Source organism: Pongo abelii, chromosome 1 (genome assembly GCF_028885655.2).
Source record: "Pongo abelii isolate AG06213 chromosome 1, NHGRI_mPonAbe1-v2.0_pri, whole genome shotgun sequence".
Classification (NCBI taxonomy): Eukaryota; Metazoa; Chordata; class Mammalia; order Primates; family Hominidae; genus Pongo; species Pongo abelii.
In genome coordinates this window covers 233,236,352-233,250,125 of record NC_071985.2, presented here as the reverse complement: position 1 = coordinate 233,250,125, position 13,774 = coordinate 233,236,352, and the positions used below count along the sequence as shown (strand labels likewise).

Sequence of the window (13,774 nt, the reverse complement as noted above, 5' to 3'; positions counted from 1 at the left end):
CAAAGACTCAAGTTAAGATAAGATACATCTACAAGTACATTAATTGGTAGACATTAGATGCACAATTTATTTTTGAATAAAAATATATATTACCTACTAATTTAGCAACAATATTACCTAAGGATATAATCTAATAATTTAATACAAAGAAACATTATAAGTTCACTAAAATAAATGTTATAGAAATATACTGGGCTGTATTAACTATTTTCATATTAATATGTGGATTTCACAAATAACTTCATATGAGTGTTCCCATGACAGTACATCTTGCTTTTCTATACCTGAACATCATGGAAAGTGCATCTTGCAACCCAGCAATTTTGGCCTACAATTACATTTTTTTAAATGTACATAATATGTATTTCCTGCAGTACACCATTCTACTCATGTTTCCCAGTAACACTTTTCCCTGTATCAAGCCCTCATATTACGCCCTGACAATAAATTGGGCTTTTCCATCTGACTTGTCCAGTGAATGGACAATGGAAAATGTCACGCAAATATCCATTGGTTCTTGCCTTTTTGGACACAGTCATATTGTGAGGAGGTCTGGAGCTACCCTGTTGGAGACACAGGGCCTAGCCAAGAGTCACCACAAACCGCCAGACTGTGAAGGAAACTATCTTCAACCAACCAGGCTCAGTCAAGGCACCAGGTGACCAAGGCCTCTTTTGTGATCCAGGCAACACAAATATATCAACTACACAGCTGAACCCACCACACCAAAATGCAGATCCACAGAACTTCGAACAAATAAAATGGTGGTTGTTTTTTATAAGCCAGTAAGGTTTAATTAGTTCCTTAAACAGCAAGTATTAACTGTTACACCTAAGCGAACAGAATTGAATGTTTTTAACAAAATTACATAAGGGGAGGAACTCTTAAATTACTAATCAAATACAATCAATAGAACTTCACAATCTAATGCTAAATTTGGTGATGGACTAGGTTTAATGTATCTCAGACGCTGGAAACAACGAGCTAAGGAAGGAATGGGACTGTGTTTGGAGAGTACTTTAATCTTCTCAGGTATGACAGATCACTCCTGAACCCCAGACCACACTTTCAGGCCCCTTCAAATAAGGAATATTTCCTAGGTCCTTGCCTGTTCTTCTCAGCCGAATTCACCTCAACCTTCTGAAAGTTCGTCCAAACCTTCCACTACCACCTAGTCTTTGCAAATCTCGTGCATTCTAGGGAGTAGAATTAATATTTCCTGAGCGAGGAAAACTGGGATCTTCACCTGTGACCCTTTTTTTCCTCCTCTGAAGCACCAGTGAGAGGTTAGACCAGAGGGCTGTTCTTTCAAGTGCGCTTCTTATTCATAGGGAACCCTCCCCTTCAAACTTTGTAACACACGCTTAAGACTGAAGTACCCTTAAGGCTGAAGACCATCATCCAGTACCCCACCTCCCTCGCGGAATCAGTGAGTTCTTCCCTGGAAACTAGGTCTGGTACAAACTTCTGTAAACGCAACCCAGGAGGACTAGGCAGGTCACACAGTGAAGGACGGAACCAGAAGCTTCACTTGCTAAAGAGACACCGGGAAACCCAACTAATAAAAACGCCCAGTTTAAAACTCCAGGCGCACGCGTTTCACACTACTCCTCTGGGAATGGGGAACGTCTCCCGAGAACTGTGTGTTAGCACCGGGACAGATGGGCAAACTGAGCGTCATGCGGGCTGATAACCGGGTCCCTCAGCGTCAGGGCAGGAGCGTGGCCTGCAGACTCCGGGCCCAGAGCCACCGGCCTCGCCTACCCCCTCCTGCGCCTCTAGAACCCGCTTCAGTGCCGGGACCCCACGCCTGTCCTTCCAGCCCCCGTCACGGTCCGCGGCGCGCACTTGCACGTCAGGACCCGCCCGCCCGAGATGCGCCCAACCTTCTGCTCCCACCAACTGGGGAACACCGGTCCGGTCCCCCGGGATCCCCCGAGGCCCACGGGTTCCTCTTCGCCCTCGCACCCACCCGCAGGGACATAGAACCAAGCCCCAGGACTGCCCAGCTGCAGGAGGGCCTCTGGGTTCCGCACTTCCGGAGGAAAATGGCGGAGTGGGTGGGGCGGCGCATGCGCAGAGAGAAAAGCGGGCTCCCAAGGTCCTTGATGGTAACATCATTGGAAGGTGACACTACATTCCCATGAGGCTCTGCGGTCCCCCGTTAGGAACGCACGCCGGACATTCTATTTTGCCCAGCAGTGAGTCCGGTTACCCGGAGACCCGGACTTAATGGATCAGGACTGGTCCCTACCCACGTGACACAGATGTGGCATTCTGGTTCTTTATTAAATCCTGGTTTCACAGCCTGGGACATTGTGAAAATAATGGAGAAATTCCAATAGAGGCCAATTGGTCTATGTTACTAATGAGTAACTTTTTTTTTTTTTTGAGATGGAGTCTCGCTCTCTCGCCCAGGCTGGAGTGCAATGGCGCGATCTCGGCTCACTGCAACCTCCGCCTCCTGGGTTCAAGTGATTCTCCTGCCTCAGCCTCCTGAGTAGCTGGGATTACAGGCGCGCGCCACCACACCCACCTAATTTTTGTACTTTTAGTAGAGACGGGGTTTCACCAAGTTGATCAGGCTGGTCTCAAACTCCTGACCTTGTGATCCGCACTCCTTGACCTTCCAAAGTGCTGGGATTACAGGCGTGAGCCACCGCGCCTGGCCCTCAAGTCTATTTTTCATAGATGCATTCGAAAGCATGAAAAAAATCATGTCTCTATTTTACTTTAAATTTTTAAAAACACAACTAATGAATATGGTAATTCTCTTCCAATCCGTTATCTTTTCTCTCATCAAGCTAATTTGTGAGCCTTCAATAGATTATATTACACAGTTAGAAAAAATGCTCTAGTGTATATACTAGGATAAAATAACAGAGTCATAAGACAGGGTCATAATCTTTGTGACAGCTTACACTTCCAGTGTCTGATAAATATTTGCCCATCAACTCCCACATTTCATCCATCCATCCATCAATCAATCAAATCTACCTATCTTTATTTATTTATTGTGAGAAAGACCTGAACTTTGCCTTTCGTTCCCTGATTTCTGCCACAAACTAGGCAAAGAGTTCTGCCTAGGGGTTTCTCAGAGCTCCGGCTACCACCGAGGTTCCTAACCGGGAAACGCCGGCTTGAATGCTCAGGGTTGATGTGGGGGTGCGTGTGAAATGGGGGTGGGGTGAAAGGGCAGTGAAGTTTGTAGGTGGGCAGATGGGGATGTGAAGGGCTTTCAGGTAAGAGGCACGTAGGAAACTGGGAGAGGCAGCGAAAGCACCTCACGCCTCAGATCACCAGAAGATGCTCCCACCAGCGCCGTGACAGTTTGCCAACGCCATGGCAGCACGGGAAGTCCCCACCCCTTGCCATGGGAACAGCTGGAAGTTACTGCCCATTTCTAGCTATTTCTGAATAACCCGCCCTTTAATTAGCATGCTACTAAAAGTGAATTATAAAAATGACTGCAAGCCACCCCAGGCTGCTACTCTGGGAGAACAACCCACGGAGGGCTCCCTGCCCTGCAGGAGCAGACGCAGGGCTGTTACACCGCCAGTGCCTCCGTAGAGCTACTTTCTTCCACCAGAGGCTTGCTTTTGAATTCCTTCCTGAGCGAGGCCAAGAACCTGCCCTTCCTCAGTGTGACTCTTGCCTAAAACCTATCCCTGGTTTTCTCTTTTCCTAAGCATGCCCTGACTTGTTCTTTCATCTTCTCTGATCTTGCGATTGCTCCTCAGTGACTCTATTCTGCAGATCCAGAAAACTCAACCTTAATCTTCCCAGAGCCGTGTTGTCTCCAATATTGGAATCTCTAGCCTTGCTTTCTCGGACGCCTGGATTACAGGCCTCTCTCTTGAACACCTATTGGTATGGTATCTGGGGATCTTTTAAATACGTGATGATTGGCAGGGGTTACATAGGGGAAATCAGTGCCTGACAATTCGCCTTCCAGGATGTGGACTGTCATTCCCTCTCTTTGTGGGCCTCAGTCTCTTATCCATAAAAGTAGAGATTGTAATACTCATTTGAATTGCAGATACCTCACCCCAAACCCACCTAATATAATGTAAAAGCCAAAAATGCAACCCCTGTCCTCACCCCGTGAAGGTAAAGTCCTCAGAGCCAAGGAGAGAAGGCTCAGGGATGGTACCCGGGTGTTTCCAACACTAACCGTGTATTGTAGTTTTTAGTGTTCAAGTTTAAGCTTCCCCAGCTTTAATTCTATTGTAACAAGATTTATTTTTATAATTCCATTTTTGGATTCTTGATTGCTTGGTAAAGAAATACAATTATTTTTGTATACCAATCTTGTATAGTGTTACATTCCTAAATTTGTTCATGAGTCCTAATACTTTTTAGTAGATTTCTTATATTTTCTAAGTACAAGATCATGTCATCGGTACATAAAGATAACTGTACTTCTTCCTTTCCAGTCTAGATGCTGTTTATTTATTTACGTTGCCAAGTTGTCCCAGCTGTCACTGTTATCAAGTGCCCAAAGCACTAGAAGCTGGTAACGTGACACTGAGTTTTTGAGAAAAGAAAAACTTTAAAGTCAAACCAAAATCTATGGGATACAGGCCGGGTGCAGTGGCTCATGCCTGTAATCCCAGAACTTTGGGAGGCCGAGGTGGGTGGATCACAAGGTCAGGAGATCGAGACCATCCTGGCTAACGCGATGAAACCCCATCTCTACTAAAAATACAAAAAACAAAAATTAGCCGGGCGTGGTGGTGGGCGTCTGTAGTCCCAGCTACTCGGGAGTCTAAGGTGGGAGAATGGCGTGAACCTGGGAGGCGGAGCTTGCAGTGAGCTGAGATCCTGCCACTGCACTCCAGCCTGGGTGACAGAGCAAGGCTCCGTCTCAAAAGAAAAAAAAAATCCTATGGGATACAGTAAAAACAGTACTAAGGGGAAACTTTACAGCAAAAAACATCTACATCAAAAAAAAGTAGAAAAACTTCAAAAAAACAACCTAATAATGCATCTTAAATAATTAGAAAAGCAAGAGCAAACCGAAACCAAAATTAGCAGAAGGAAACATAGTAAAGATCAGAGCAGAAATAAATGAAATTGAAATTGAAAAATATAAAATATCAATGAAATGAAAAGTTAATATTTTTAAAAGACCAACAAAATCAACAAATGTTTAGCCAGACTAAGAAAAAAGAGTGAAGACTCAAATACATAAAACCAGAGATTAAAAAGGAAACACTACAACTGATACTGCGGAAATTCAAAGAATCATTAGAAACTATTATTTTCACTCGCATTCATGTGAAGAGACCACCAAACAGGCTTTGTGTGAGCAGTAAAGCTGTTTATTTCACCTGGGTGCAGGTGGGCTGAGTCCAAAAAGTCAGTGAAGGGAGGTAAGGTTGGGGCCGTTTTATAGGATTTGGGTAGATAAGGAAAATTACAGCCAAAGGGGCATTGTTCTCGGCAGGCAAAGTGGGGGTCACAAGGTGCTCAGTAGGGGAGCTCAGTAGGGGAGAAGGAATTTCACCAGACACTGTCATCAGTTAAGGCAGGAACTGGCCATCTGGATGTGTATGTGCAGGTCACAGGGGATATGATGGCTTAGCTTGGGCTCAGAGGCCTGAAAATTATGACCAACTATATTCCAATAAATTGAAAAACCTGGAAGAAATGACCAGGCAATGTGGCTCATGCCTGTAATCCCAGCACTTTGGGAGGCCAAGGCAGGTGATCACCTGAGGTCAGGAGTTCAAGACCAGCCTGGCCAAGATGGTGAAACCCAATCTCTACTAAAAATACAAAAATTAGCCAGGCACAGTGGCGTGCACCTGTACTCCCAGCTACTCCAGAGGCTGAGGCAGAAGAATCAGTTGAACCTCGTTTCATGTACGTCTGTGTGAAGAGACTACTAAACAGGCTTTGTGTGAGCAATAAAGCTTTTAATCACCTGGGTGCAGGCAGGCTGAGTCCAAAAAGAGAGTCAGCAAAGGGAAATAAGGGTGGGGCTGTTTTATAGGATTTGGGTACATAAAGGAAAATTACAGTCAAAGGGGATTTGTCCTCTGGTGGGCAGGAGTGGGGGTCACAAGGTGCTCAGTGGGGGTGCTTTTTGAGCCAGGATGAGCCAGGAAAAGGACTTTCACAAGATAATGTCATCACTTAAGGCAAAGACTGGCCATTTTCACTTCTTTTGTGGTGGAATGCCATCAGTTAAGGCAGGGCAGGGCATTTTCACTTCTTTTGTGATTCTTCAGTTACTTCAGGCCACCTGGGTGTATACTTGCAAGTCACAGGGGATGTGACGGCTTGGCTTGGGCTCAGAGGCCTGACACCTGGGAGGCAGAGGTTGCAGTGAGCCAAGATTGTACCACGCTCCAGCCTGGATGACAGAGCAAGACTCCATCTCAAAAAAAACAAAACAAAACAAAACAAAAACCATCCAACCAAACAAACCTAGAAGAAATGGATAACTGAGATTGAAACCATAGTAAAACATCTCCTAGCAAAGAAAAGCCTGGATCCAATGGCTTCACTGATTAATTTTACCAAACATTGAAGGAAGAGTTACTATCAATCCTACTCAAACTATTCCAAAAAACAAAGAAGGCTGTAGTATTTCCAAACTCATTATATGAGGCCACTATTACCCTGAAACCAAAACCAAAGAAACTACAGGTCAATATCATTGATAAACATTGATCCAAAAATCCCCAATACTAGCAAACCAAATTCAACAACACATTAAAAAGACTATTCATCATGTCTAAGTGGGATTTATCCCAAGTATGCCAGCATGGTTCAACATATGTAAATCAATCATTGTGACACATCATATCAACAGAATGAAGGACAAAAACCATATGATAATTTCAACCGATGCTGAAAAGCATTTAATAAAATCCAACATCCCTATGATAAAAAGAAACCCTCAAAAAAAACTAGATATAGAAGGAACATGCCACAACACAATAAAAACCATATACAACAGACCCACAGCCAGTATCATCCTGAACAGGGAAAAACTGAAAGCGATTCTTCTAAGATCTGGAACAAGACAAGAATGTCCGCTTCCAACACTGTTACTCAACATAGTACTGGAAGTCCTAGTTAGAGAAATTCAGACAAGAGAAAAACAATAAAGGGCATCCACATTGGAAAGAAGTGAAATTATTATTGTTTTCTCATTTGCAGATGATTTGATCTTATATTTGGAAAAACCTAAGGACTCCACCAAAAAACTATTAGAACTGATCAATAAATTCAGAGTCACAGAATACAAAATCAAGCTACAAAAATCAGTAGCATTTCTAAATGCCAAAAATGAACAATCTAAAGAAGAAAATCAAGAAAGTAATCCCATTTACAATAGCTACAAATAAAATAAAATATCTAGGAATAAACATAATAAAAGAAGTGAAAGATCTCTACAGTGAAAACTATAAAACACCGATGCAAAAAAATTAAAGAGGACACCAAAAAAATGGAAAGGTAGTCCGTGTTCATTGATTAGAAGAGTAAATATTGTTAAAATACCCATACTTCACAAAGCAATCTACAGATTCAATGCAATCTCTATTGAAATACTAATAACACTCTTTACAGAAATAGAAAAAAAATCCTAAAATTTATATGAAACCATAAAAGACCCAGAATACCCAAAGCTGTCCTGAGCAAAAAGAACAAAACTGGAAGAATCACATTACCTGACTTTAAATTACACTACAGAGCAATTGTAAACAAAACAGCATGGTACTGGCATAAAACAGACACAAAGACCAATGGAACAGAATCGAGAACCCAGAAATAAATCCATACGTTTACAACTAACTCATTTTCAATGAAGGTGCCAAGAATATACATGGGGGAGAGGACAGTCTCTTCAACAAATTATGCTGGGGAAACTGGATATTCATTGGCAGAATTTTTTTTTTTTTTTTTTTTTTGAGATGGAGTCTTGCTCTGTTAGTGGCACGATCTGGGCTCATGGCAAGCTCCACCTCCCAGGCTCATGCCATTCTCCTCCTCAGCCTCCCAGGTAGCTGGGACTACAGGCACCTACCACCATGCCTGGCTAATTTTTTTTTGTATTTTTAGTAGAGATGGAGTTTCACCATGTTAGCTAGGATGGCCTCGATCTCCTGCCTTCATGATCCGCACGCCTCGGCCTCCCAAAGTCATTGGCAGAATAATTAAACTAGAACCCTCTCTTGTGATATATACAAAAATCAAATCCAAATGGAGTAAAGACTTAAAGACAGGAAACTACTGAAATAAAACATTAGGGAAACTCTCCAGGAAATCAGTCTGGGCACAGATTTCTTGAGTAATACTCCAAAAGCTCAGGCAACCAAAGCAAAAATGAACAAGTGGTATCAGATCAAGTTCAAAAGCTTCTGCATAGTAAAGAAAACAATGGACAAAGTGAAAAGACAATCCACAGAATGGAATAAAATATTTGCAAACTATATATCTGACAAGGGATTAATAACCAGAATATATAAGGAGCTCAAACAACTCTGTAAGAAAAAAACTAATAATCCAATTATTTAAATGGGCAAAGATCTGAATAGACATTTCTCAAAAGAAGACATACAGGTCAGGCACGGTGGCTCACACCTGTAATTCCAGCACTTTTGGAAGCCAAGGCAGGTGGACCACTTGAGCCCAGGAGTTCAAGACCAACCTGAACAACATAGCAAATAATTTTAAAAACTACTTGGGCACGGTGATGCATGCCTGTGGTCCCAGCTACTCAGGAGGCTGAGGTGGGAGGATTGCTTGAACCCTGGCAGTCAAAACTACAGTAAGCCATGATCATGCCACTGCACTCCAGCCTGGGTGACAGAGTGAGACCATGTCTCAAAAAAACAAGCAAAAACAAAAAGAAAGATATATAAGTGTCATATAGGTATATGAAAAGATGCTCAATATCATTGATCATCAGAGAAATTCAAATCAAAAATACAATAAAATATCATCTCACCCCATTAAAATTGTCTTTATCCAAAAGACAGGCAATAACAAATGCTTGCAAGAACATGGAGAAAAGGGAACCCTCTTACTCTGTTGGTGGGAATGTAAATTAGTACATTCACTATGGAGAACAATATGGAGGTCCCTCAAAAAATTAAAAATAGAACTATCATATGATCCAGTAATCCCACTGCTGGATATATATCCTAGGGAGGGAAAATTAGTGTATCAAAGAGATATCTGCATTCCCATATTTATTTCAGCCCTATTCATAATAGCCAAGATTTAGAAGCAACCTAAATGTGCATCAACAGATGAAGGGATAAAGAAAATGTAGTACATATACACAATGGAGTACTCTTCAGCCATGAAAAAGTATAAGATGTTGTCATGTGCAACAACATGGATGGAACTAGAGGACGTTATGTTAAGTGCAATAAGGCAGGCACAGAAAGACAGACTTTGCATGTTCTCACTCATCTGTGGGAGCTAAAAATTAAAACAATTGAACTCATCAAGATAGAGAGTAGACTGAGAGTTTCCAGAGGCTGGGAAGAGTAGTGGTGTTATGGGATATTTGGAGTGTCACTTTTCTGAACAGAAACCTCTATGGCTGGTGGTACCTTTGCCTGAGTTTTCTTGGGCCCCGCCCACTCAACCTGGCAGGCTGTGCTCAGCTCATGCTACCAGGTTGGATCCCATGCCTGCCAAGGGAGACTGCATGGAGTGGCAAGGGGTGCGTGAGCGAGCATGGGGTCTGGCCACTGTGCAGTCAGACTTGCTGGCTGCTGCAGTGGGGCAGGTAGCTCCAGGTGCCAACATGGGTGCCAGCTCTCCACAAGGCTGTGACTGGACCATGGGCACTGCAAGCAGCTTCCACAGCTGGCACACTGGGAACACAGTGGCACCCAGAATCTTGGAGATACAAGAAACCACAGGGCCCCAAAGAGGGGATCACAGCCCTGGCTCGGGGAGCTCCCAGATATGGGCTCCCCAAGGGGCCACAGCTCTTCTTTCCTTCTCTTTGCCCACAGTGTGGCGAGCAAGGGGCATGTCTCAGCCCTGTGTGTTACAGCTCTTTCAGCCTCTTCCCTAGGATTTGTCATAATTAATTCCCATATCATCTTATTTTTTTACATGTGTTTCAACTTCAGAAGATGTATGGACCTAAACACAGCATGATGTGTTAGCTAGCTGCCATACGAATTTCTCCCTGTTTCAGCACTCTGTAGCCTAAAGTTATTCCATCATCCATGACTATCCTGGCTAAAGAGTCTAAAGATCTTTGGTAGCTATGGCTTCAGCTAGTTCATTTTCTAAGTTACCTAGAGTGGTTGACAGATTTCTAATTATACGTTCATGAGCGGTTACTGCCCACCATTGCAAGAGACTTCTGCCAAACATAGGCCAAAATCCATCTCCTTGGTTTGCAGGTACGATTTGTCTAATCCTGGAAAATAATTTCAATGAACTAGTTCAGTGTTCAGAAATGGTGGAGTTATAAATAGAAAGAGGAAGAGCCACATAACCTAATAGAAAATTACCTCTCATATGCAAGAGGTCAACACATTCATAAGCCCATGGGTGGTTGATCCAGGGACCACACATGGTCCCTGACAGGTTCTGAAAGTTAAGGCTTTGGTTTACTGGTAACAGAGACAGGTTAAAGTACATGTCTTCAGTCTTGAGTAAAATGTAATCAGTCTGATTTTTTTTTTTTAATGAGACAAATATCAGGTAAAGATCTTGACAAGAAGGAAGAGAAATTCTGAGATTCTATAGTCATAATAATCAAATTGCAATTGCTAGTTTAAGTAGTCCTTCAAAAATACATCTCATTCCTGACAGGATAAAACAAGTTTTTAAAATATATCCAGTTCACTAGGGGATACTTGGAGCCAGGAAATAATTCAGGATTCAGCCCAAATTATAGGCATATAATAAAAATTCAGAAACAATGATCAGGGTTGGAATCTAATAGCGTATGTCATAGTTTTCTTTTGGAACATAAATTTTCTCTCTCTAGTCCCTCATTTTTATTGAAGACAAATCACAGTAGGACCATTTTGTGTGCAAAATAAGTTTTAGTCTTATCATACCTGGCCTGATTATTTGCATAAAGTGCAGCAAGAATATTTATTGACCACATAGGCTTCTTAAAATTGACTTTTTTGGAACTTTTTAATAAGGAATCTTAGAATTTTAAAAGCCTTGAGGCTAGCCAACTCAAAGATTTGCCATCAGACTGTGTCTGTAATACTTTTTTTAACCTACTTTTTTTATTATACTTTAAGTTCTGGGGTACATGTGCAGAACGTGCAGGTTTATTACATAGGTATACATGTGCCATGGTGGTTTGCTGCACCCATCAACCCATCACCTATATTAGGTATTTGTCCTAATGCTCTCCCTCCCCCCACCCCCACCCTGCAACAGGCCCCAGTGTGTGATGCTCCCCTCCCTGTGTCCATGTGTTTTCATTGTTCGATTCCCACTTATAAGTGAGAACATGTGGTGTTTGGTTTTCTGTTCTTGTGTTAGTTTGCTGAGAATGATGGCTTCCAGCTTCATCCATATCCCTGCAAAAGATATGAACTCATCCTTTTTTATGGCTGCACAGTATTCCAAGGTGTATATGTGCCACATTTTCTTTATCCAGTCTATCATTGATGGGCAATTGGGTTGGTTCCAAGTCTTTGCTATTGTGAACAGTCCTGCAGTAAACATACGTGTGCATGTGTCTTTACAGTAGAATGATTTATAATCCTTTGGGTATATACCCAGTAATGGGATTGCTGGGCCAAATGATATTTCTAGTTCTAGATCCTTGAGGAATAGCCACACTGTCTTCCACAATGGTTGAACTAATTTACACTCCCACCAACAGTGTAAAAGCGTTCCTATTCCTCCACACCCTCTCCAGTATCTGTTATTTCCTGACTTTAATGATCGCCATTCTAACTGGCATGAGATGGTATCTCATTGTGGTTTTGATTTGCATTTCTCTAATGACTAGTGATGATGAGCATGTTTTCATATGTTTGTTGGCAGCATAATTGTCTTCTTTTGAGAAGTGTCTGTTCACATCCTTTGCCCACTTTTTGATGGGGTTGTTTGTTTTTTCTTGTAAATTTGTTTAAGTTCTTTGTAGATTCTGGATATTAGTCCTTTGTCAGACGGATAGATTGCAAAAATTTTCTCCCATTTTGTAGGTTGCCCATTCACTCTGATAGTTTATTTTGCTGACCAGAAGCTCTTTAGTTTAATTATGTCCCATTTGTCAATTTTGGCTTTTGTTGCCATTGTTTTTGGTGTTTTAGTCATGAAGCCTTTGCCCATGCCTATGTCCTGAATGGTATTGCCTAGGTTTTCCTCTAGGGTTTTTATGGCTTTAGGTCTTACATTTAAGTCTTTAATCCATCTTGAGTTAATTTGTGTATAAGGTGCAAGGAAGGGATCCAGTTTCAGCTTTCTGCCTATGGCTAGCCAGTTTTCCCAACACCATTTATTAAATAGGGAATCTTTTCTCCATTGCTTGTTTTTGTCAGGTTTGTCAAAGATCAGATGGTTGTAGATGTGTGGTGTTATTTTTGAGGCCTCTGTTCTATTCCTTTGATCTATATATCTGTTTTGGTACCAGTACCATGCTGTTTTGGTTACTGTAGCCTTGTAGTATAGTTTGAAGTCAGGTAGCATGATGCTTCCAGCTTTGTTCTTTTTGCTTAGGATTGTCTTGGCTATTCAGGCTCTGTTTTGATTACATATGAAATTTAAAGTATATTTTTCCAGTTCTGTGAAGAAAGTCAATGGTAGTTTGATGGGGATAGCAGTGAATCTATAAATTCCTTTGGGCAGTATGGCCATTTTCACGATATTGATTCTTCCTATCTATGAGCATGAAATGTTTGTCATTTGTTTGTGTCCTCTCTTATTTTCTTGAACAGTGGTTTGTAGTTCTCCTTGAAGAGGTCCTTCACATCCTTGTAAGCTGTATTGCTAGGTATTTCATTCTTTTTGTAGCAATTGTGAATGGGAGTTCACTCATAGTTTGGCTCTCTGTTTGTCTGTTATTGGTGTATAGGAATGCTTGTGATTTTTGCACATTGATTTTGTATCCTGAAACTTTGCTGAAGTTGCTTATCAGCTTAAGGGGATTTGGGGCTGAGATGATGGGGTTTTCTAAATATACAATCATGTCATCTGCAAACAGAGACAATTTGACTTCCTCTTTTCCTAACTGAATACCTTTATTTCTTTCTCTTGCCTGATTGCCCTGGCCAGAACTTCCTATGTTTAATAGGAGTGGTGAGAGAGGGCATCCTTGTCTTGTGCTGATTTTCAAAGGGAATGCTTCCAGTTTTTGCAAATTCAGTATATTATTGGCTGTGGGTTTGTCATAAATAGCACTTATTATTTTAAGATATGTTCCATCAACACCTAGTTTATTGAGAGCTTTTAGCATGAAGGGCTGTTGAATTTTGTCAAAGGTCTTTTCTGCATCTATTGAGATAATCGTGTAGTTTTTGTCATTGGTTCCATTTATGTGATGGATTACATTTATTGATTTGCATATGTTGAACCAGCTTTGCATCCCAGGGATGAAGCCAACTTTATCATGGTGGACAAGCTTTTTGATGTGCTGCTGGATTCAGTTTGCCAGTATTTTATTCAGGATTTCTGCATCGATGTTCATCAGGATATTGGCCTAAAATTTTCTTTTTTCATTGTGTCCCTGCCAGGTTTTTGTATCAAGATGATGCTGGCCTCATAAAGTGAGTTAGGGAGCATGCTCTCTTTTTCTATTGTTTGGAATAGTTTC

General features: G+C 41.7%; 1 protein-coding gene across 1 annotated transcript in view; it reads right to left on the bottom strand.

Annotated features, from left to right (window-relative positions):
* The window catches only part of LOC100458501 (zinc finger protein 717), a 48,485-nt gene extending 46,448 nt beyond the window's left edge, over positions 1–2,037 (bottom strand). Inside the window, 1 exon segment of the mRNA XM_054542703.1 lies at positions 1,887–2,037. The gene's annotated coding sequence lies outside the window, so the exon portion shown is untranslated.
* Between the last annotated feature and the right edge of the window lie 11,737 nt (positions 2,038–13,774).